At 38.9% G+C, this 7,690-nt stretch overlaps 1 long non-coding RNA gene across 1 annotated transcript in view; it reads left to right on the forward strand.

Annotated features, from left to right (window-relative positions):
• The window catches only part of LOC117961312, a 13,159-nt gene extending 5,883 nt beyond the window's left edge, over nucleotides 1–7,276 (forward strand). Inside the window, exon 3 of the long non-coding RNA XR_004660378.1 lies at nucleotides 7,100–7,276. This is a non-coding gene — a long non-coding RNA (uncharacterized LOC117961312). The remainder of the gene's footprint in view (nucleotides 1–7,099) is intronic.
• The last annotated feature ends 414 nt before the right edge of the window (nucleotides 7,277–7,690 follow it).

Here is a 7,690-nt window from a genome sequence, read left to right on the forward strand (position 1 = left end):
TGGAAAATGGCTGCAATGAAACAAAGAGTGAAAAATTTAAAGGGGTCTGAATACTTTCCGTACCCACTGTATATTTTCTAGATAATTGCAGGAGATCACGTCCCCCCCATGTGTTCTGGTTCTCTTTGGAAAACAACATCAAACTTTGAGTTAGTAAGCGACACGCTGAACATGGAGAGTCATGAAGAAATTTGGATCAAAACAGACCAGCTTGGTTCTTTTGGGGAATGACCGTAAGATTTACAAAGAATATGTTCAGGGCGTTTCCTCTCTAACTGGGATGTTTTGGGACCAATTGGTGGGATTGATGTGGAAGAAGTACATATGGAGATACACTGGTAAGAGATAAGGAGGCGTAACCATGTATCAGCTAATTTAAATATCTCACATTACCGTGTTGTGTCAACAGTTGACTTCCTTTAATATTGTGTTCATGGCGTTTTCTTTAAGGGCGTTTAATGTTGCACCAGAACAAGTTTCTTCTGGAGACTATTTAGCAGAGCCGCCGTCGCTGCGTCTGGAGCTTAGTGCCGCCCAATACGATTGGGATTGGTTTACAGAAATGCAAACAAGCCAGAACATCTCCTATCCCAGAATGCAACTGTGTTGTAGCCAATCCTTAATCCACATCGTTTTACAAAGTGTTTTTGCATCATTGTTGTGTAAAGTTTTAGTTACACCTCTGTTTTTTGTGGTTCAGTTCGAGGAACAGTTAGTATACTTTATGGGCCTTTGTTGTGCATGTTTCAGTACTTTGTTTTGTGGTATTTAATGGTGCATCACGGTCTTGGTTCTCAGTGATAACACTTCAAATTTGGCTCTACCTGCCAACCTCTCCTCTCTCCCTCTTAGCTGTTTATCTAACAAAGCAGAAAACCTCTCAAGGACACAGTAAATCCGGCTTCAGTTATCATTATATTATGTTTAAGTAAGTATCTTTTTAAAACAGCCTCTCTCTGGGCCTCAAAGCTGGAAGTACATGACTTTGACATTTGATTAAATACTCCACAGCTGATAATGCCAGAGGCATCTGACAAAAACGGAAATGAAAAAGGAAATGATATGCAGGACTATGTATTGCAGGCAATTTAATAAAACGGGTGAAATTATTTAGTATTCAAATGGACATGCTACCTGCTAGGACGACTTACTCTTAATATGTAGCTCGAGGGGTGATCATGCTACATCTAATCCCTTTTTTAAATTCCAAACAGTACTTCACTTTGGCCTGTTTAAAATGAGTAATTTATCTTTTTGTCAAGGGAGCACCAAGGTAAACCTGTCTACATGTGAAATGAGTCTGAGGGTTGCTCTCGCCGACACCGCAGACAAGAATGACAGATAATCCAGTTAATTTAGTCCTTCGAGCCTTTCTGTTTAACCTTTCACCGCTGAAAGTAATCCTCCCCGTCTCCCCCGCATCCGTCTCTTCTTCCTCCAACCACAACAACACAGACAGGTTACATGACAAATTCCTGTTTCTGATCTTCAGTAAAAGTACTAATACCACACTGTAAAAATACTTTGTTACGAGTTAAAGTCCTGCATTAGAATAGTACTTAAGTAGAAGTATGTAAGTATCATCAGGAAAATGTAATTAAAGTATTAAAAGTAACAAGAAATCCTCATTTTAAAAAAGTGTAAAGGATCCAACCAGTTGTGTGTCTAATGGTCTGATCATCTCAGCTGGACCTGTAGGCCGTTATATTGTTGCTGGGTTACTTTATAATTTAAACATCAGATTTATAAACTACATGTATTTAGTGTGCAGGAATCTTAATATGTAAAGTAACTAGTAACTAAGGCTGTCAGATGAATGTAGTGGAGTAAAAAATACAATATTTCTCTCTAAAATGTAGCGGAGTAGAAGTAGAAAGTGGCATGAAAAGAAAAGACTCAAGAAAAGTACAAGTATCTCAACATTTGGCTTAACTACAGTACTGAGTAAATTTCAAGTTACAAGTTACAACTAAGTTACATTCCACCGCTGTCGATCTGAACCTGCTGTGGATCAGCTCTTTCAAATTATGCGTTTACAGAATAATCCATTGATGAGTTACATTCTTAAAGAGAAACGCATATGTCGCCCCCCCATGACGCATTCTAAGTAATGACAACAAAACTGTCGGCACGTCCACTTAATACAAGCCTTCTGTGATCGCGCACCACTCACCTTTTGTTTTATTTTTTATTATTGGTGAATATAAAAAGAAAACGGCACCTGAAGTTAGATGGACTGGATAGTCAGATTGAACACTTTGTTTTTATTTTCATGTGTCTGTTGTTGCATCAGATGTTAAGTCCTCGCACCATGTGAGCAGGATTTTTGTTTTCTGTATCAACTACATCACTCTTCCGGGATTGCTCCGGTGCTGCTTGAAATTCCCCCCGATGTCCCTTGCCGGATGTCCGTTGACTGCTTTCTTTGTGTTGCCAATCTAACCTCCGGTGCATTTCTCAGGACTGTGGTTGCTCCTCAGATCTCTGCAGGGTAAATCCAGACAGCTAACTAGACTATCTGTCCAATCTGAGTTTTCTGGTGCACGACTAAAACTACTTTTGAACGTACACATGTTCCACCAAAACAAGTTCCTTCCCAAGGCTATTTTGCAGAGGCCCAAGACGATTCTGATTGGTTTAAAGAAATGTCAATAAACCAGAGCATGTTTTTCTCATATGTGTCCGCTGCGTGCTCCGCCGTCTGTCAGCACCCACCACGTCTGGATTTTTTGCAGAACGGCTGCAGCCATAACTGACAACTGAAGTCTCGAGGACCCACGACATCTCGTGAATTTATGTAGAATAGAACCACAAAACCAACAACAGTTTGTTTCCATCCAGAGTAATAGAGGGGAAACAACTCTGTGATGTGTTTTCAAGGTGTAGTGCAGCTCTACTTTATTTTGAAAATTAACCGGACGTTTTATTTTGTTTCTGTGCTCAACCTCCTGTTTGCTGTGTGCTGAATTGCTGCGGAGCTCTCCGGCATCCGACAAAACTAGGATCTCTGCATATCTGCTTTGGAGGGCTGGGAATCGCCGAAGCTGGGTCCGCAGCTGGGACGCACCCGGTCCGCAGTCAGTGGAAGTACACACATTGACTTTAATGGAAACCAAATGACTCCGATGCCGTTCCGCAGCTGATCCACAGCCGTTCCACATCCTGGGGAAATTGGGGGCAGGTCTTAGGTGCAGCACCCAACTTCTTTAACAAGTTTTGTCTTTATGCTTTTTCTGTGCAAGACCTTCCGTGAGGAGAATTAGAACGCTGCTCATTCCTCTTGTGGCCATGTTGAAAAGACTTTATATGAAAGTCAAAAACATGTTTGCAAAGCCCCCAGCTCCGATGCCTTAGGGTTCGTACAGAAACAGAGGACTTCAATGGGCTCAGCTGTTTCATGTTACGCTTCCTTTGCAGCGACGTGCGTTCTCCCACGATGCAGGTCATACATGCCAAAGCAGCTGGAGGACACTTTGAACAATGAACAGGTTGGCAAAAAAAACAGAGCTGTTACACAACAGTTTGGTGGGGTTGGATATGACACGTGCCTTTGGTGTGGGAAATCCGGTTTCAATTCTCACTGCGATACATCAACCAATGTGTCCCTGAGGAAGACACTTAACCCCTAGTTGCTCCGGAGGTGTGCGACCTCTGACATATAGCAATGGATCAGAAGCTAAATCAAGCTAAGTGACATGTAATGTAATGTAATGTAGTTTGAAGCAACCAAATTTAGGACTGTTTTTCTATAAATATAAAGCTGTCAAATATTAGGATTTGATGCGTTTTTTCTTGTCGAAACTAAATTACTTTGGGCTTAGGACCGTTGGTCAGATAACAAAAGCAATTTGAATGGTTCACCTCGGGCTGTAGAATTATATTTTGGGTTCTAGCAGTGTATTTTTTCACTGATTTTATCTTTCACATGCAGTTTAGTGTGCTTGAATTAGAGGGCATATTTCGAAGCAGCCCATCTATTCATTTGTTACACAATAGTGTTTGACCGCACGTGAAGGCAGCGGAGAGAAAGAAAAGAGAGGAAGTGACTTTGCTTTGTTGTTGCAGTGTTTGTGAATGAATGCTCAGCCAGCCGGTGCGTTAGCGTTATGAACTGTTGAACTAGCTCAAGGTTTTCCACGCCATTGTAAAGAGATGCAGCACTCGAGCCATTTTTGGGCAGCATCTAATGAATGAATGTAACTAAAAGACTTTCCTCAGATCTAATGACTGTATATGGTCTTCTTTAACAGGTTTTATCCTTAAGCTTTTTGAGTATTGGTTATTTTTTGTCTGCACTAACTTTTCCTACGTTTTAGACACATATACGGTGATGTTGCTCCAAAACAATGTTAAAAAGAGATGCAAAACTACAACAAAGACTATATATATATATATATATATATATATATATATATATATATATATATATATATAAAAGGCCTGCACGATATTGGAAAAATCTTACATTGCAATATTTTTTCCCCCTGCGATATGAAAAAAGAAAAAGTAATTTTTAAAAGATGAATTAGATAGCTCTATTTGGAAATAATAAACCATTCTGATTTTGTAGGGGAGTGCATCTACATAGAAGAAAAAAATGAAAAAGGATCTTTTCTAATGTGAACCATTCTTTGTTAAACTTTAATGCTTTACAAACAACAAAGCAAGTAAGCTGTGACTGGGCAAGGTGAAGGGTGGGGGTGTGGCCTTGACCATCTGCCACTTTAATCATTTGACAGCCGTAATGTCTCTCTCTCATTAGTGGGCCAAATGGTCTGGGCAGGTAAAGCAGAGAAAGGGGAAGTAACCTTGGCGCATCTGAGCTTTCATTTTCTCAAAGGCAGAGCAGGAAGCCCGGGGCTCGGGTTACACCTATCACCATTTCTAACCACTGGTGGACCACAGGCAGGCTGGGGGAACTCATAATGTTAAAAAACCTCATAAAAAGGGACATTTTCATGCCATGGGACCTTTAAGTCTTTGACAAAACCAAAGGAAAACACTGGCTTAAGTCCTTTTTTCGCCCCTGGCTTGTAATCTGCAAACTATGTCCAAGATGAAGATGAGTCTAGAGGAGAAAACTGTTCTCAGCCACTTTATCTATGAGCCCGATTAAAGCAACAAATGACCTGACAGACCTGCTAATGAGTCTGCTTTTCGCTACGACCCCATTAGGGCCGTATTACTAGTTTGTTAAGTATGATAAATGGTGATTACTGGTGTAATGAGATAATGTGCTTGGACTGACTTCCTGCTCCTCTGTGAGACGATGTTAGGAACAAAGAGCAGCATCACATTGTTCCCTCTGTAGGAAGTTTGATATGGAAGTAAAATCAGTTTTATTGGATTTTTTAGTTTAAAAAGGCCATTCAATTGCTATATTGGAATTTTTTGACTCTGAATTTTACTCTTCACTTTCAGAATACTAGCACAGTGCCTGTTCAAAATGTGCCTGTTCGTGTGCCTGGGTAGCTCACCTGGTAGATCGTGCGCCCACACACAGAGGGATAGTCCTTGAGTTTGCGGTTGCAGGTTTGGATCCAACCTTTGGCCCTTAGCGCCATGTCGTTCCATCCCAGCCCCCCCCCTTTCATGTCTAAAGCTGTCCTATCTAATAAAGGTGTAATAATGCCACACACAAAAATCCATGTTCCTGTTTGGAACAGACAGTTTCTTGGCCTGTGATATTGCTGCTTGTAGCTTTCTCCAGAACCATTGTACCCCAACTATTACTCACAGAAGGACCCCAAAGAACTTAATATGCAACTCCACTGTATAGCCTACTAGGGCTGTGCAATTATTCATAATGGAACGTGATTAGGATTTTGGCTCCCAATGATCACAAAAACAGAAAAATCGAATATTTTGCTCTGTAAGTTTTGCAAGTAAACTCTTATTTTCTCTGAATGAAGGCCACCTCTTTTACTTTAATAAATCCACCTTTTGGACATTGCACTAGTCTATATTGCAATTTTGATACAAATTGTAAAGGTGTAAATGGAAGGTTCTTATATAGGTCTTTTCTAGTGTTAACGACTACTCAATGAGCTTTTACATAGTAAACTGTTCATTCCCTGTGAGGCTGCCTTACAAAGTGCCACCTGCTCGTCAGATTAACACACCCATTTACACTCGGGGACTACCCCCTGCGGTGTGACGCTTATATGAAAGTACTTCTTTACAAAGAAAGAACACTAAAAAACTGTGTGATTGGTGTGTGAAGAAGGTTGTCTTAGCTCTTAGAGTTGACATTTAGAAAGGGAGATTTATCCGTCTAGATGTCTCGATACCTGACAGCACATATGATGAGGAACTTTGCAATATATTGGGTGAAATATGTTGTTTTGAAATGCCAGAAATGACATATATAAAAAGGTTGAGGAATGAAGCTGCTGAAGTTTAAAATTGGGTGTCAATGTGGAATGAAAAAAAACGTAAGGGATGCCGTTTATTCAATATTAAATAAATGAATAAATACATAAATTAATTAATAAATATAAAAATAAATAAACAAATCGGCCTTGGAAATACATCAATGTAAATAAATGTAAATATTCATATTTATATTTAAATGAATCAATTAGTTAAATAAATATATTAAAAGGTTTTACTTTTCATTTTTTCATGGTTCTTTTATTTCATATATCCACACTTATTCATTTCCCTTTCTATTTATCTAGTTATTTCCAATTGTATAAGCAAACCAAGGGGCGTGGCTATCTCTCACATTCAGAACAGAGCCCAAAACATTCAGAAGCATTATTTCTACATGAAGGAAATGTAATATTATCAGGGAAAGGCTCTTTTCTTATCTCTGAAAACACTACAGTAAATTAATATTTTAAGCAATTTAAATCAATTGGTTAACTGATATTATGAAAAAAACTGCTTAGTGCTGAAGTTGTTTATTCAAGGAACAAATAGATTAAGTACCTAAAAATTGTACTTGGGTAAAGATACTTGCAGTGGCTTGATGGTAACTAAGTACATGTACTCAAGTAATTTACTTATGTCCAAATGTTGAGGTGATTTTACTTGAACTCAAGTATTTTTGTTTCATTGCACTTTGTACTTTTACTCCATTACATTCATCTGACAGCTTTAGTTACTAGTTACTTTACATATTAAGATTCCTGCACACTAAACACATGTAGTTTATCAAATCTGATGTTTGATTATAATGTAACCTACCAACAACATAACAGCCAACAGGTCCAGCTGAGATGTTCAGACCATTAAACACACAGATGTCTGGTCCTTTACACTTTCTAAAATGGGAGGATTTTTATTTACTTTTAATACTTTAACTACATTTCCCTGATGATACTTACATATTTTTCCTTAAGTAACACTTTCAATGCAGGACTTTTGTTTTTCAACAAAGTATTTTTACAGTGTGGTATTGGTACTTTAACTGAAGTAAAGGATGTGAATACTTCTTCCACCACTGGTTTTTGTCTTGCAAAGGCCTGACATTTCAGCACTAGCCCGATGCAGCACGAATCTTTCCGATCCAGCCCGAACAAGTCCGAACAATCCCTAGAAGCTCGCTAACACATTCTATCACCGAACGCACCGAATGCTTTCACGTCATGACTTTCTCCGACTCTCTTTATCTCTCAGTAACACAAATATAATCACATTAATCACATTATGGGAAGAAAAAACACATTATTGTTGCATAAATTCA

Source organism: Etheostoma cragini, chromosome 18, assembly GCF_013103735.1.
Source record: "Etheostoma cragini isolate CJK2018 chromosome 18, CSU_Ecrag_1.0, whole genome shotgun sequence".
In the NCBI taxonomy this organism is placed as follows: domain Eukaryota; kingdom Metazoa; phylum Chordata; class Actinopteri; order Perciformes; family Percidae; genus Etheostoma; species Etheostoma cragini.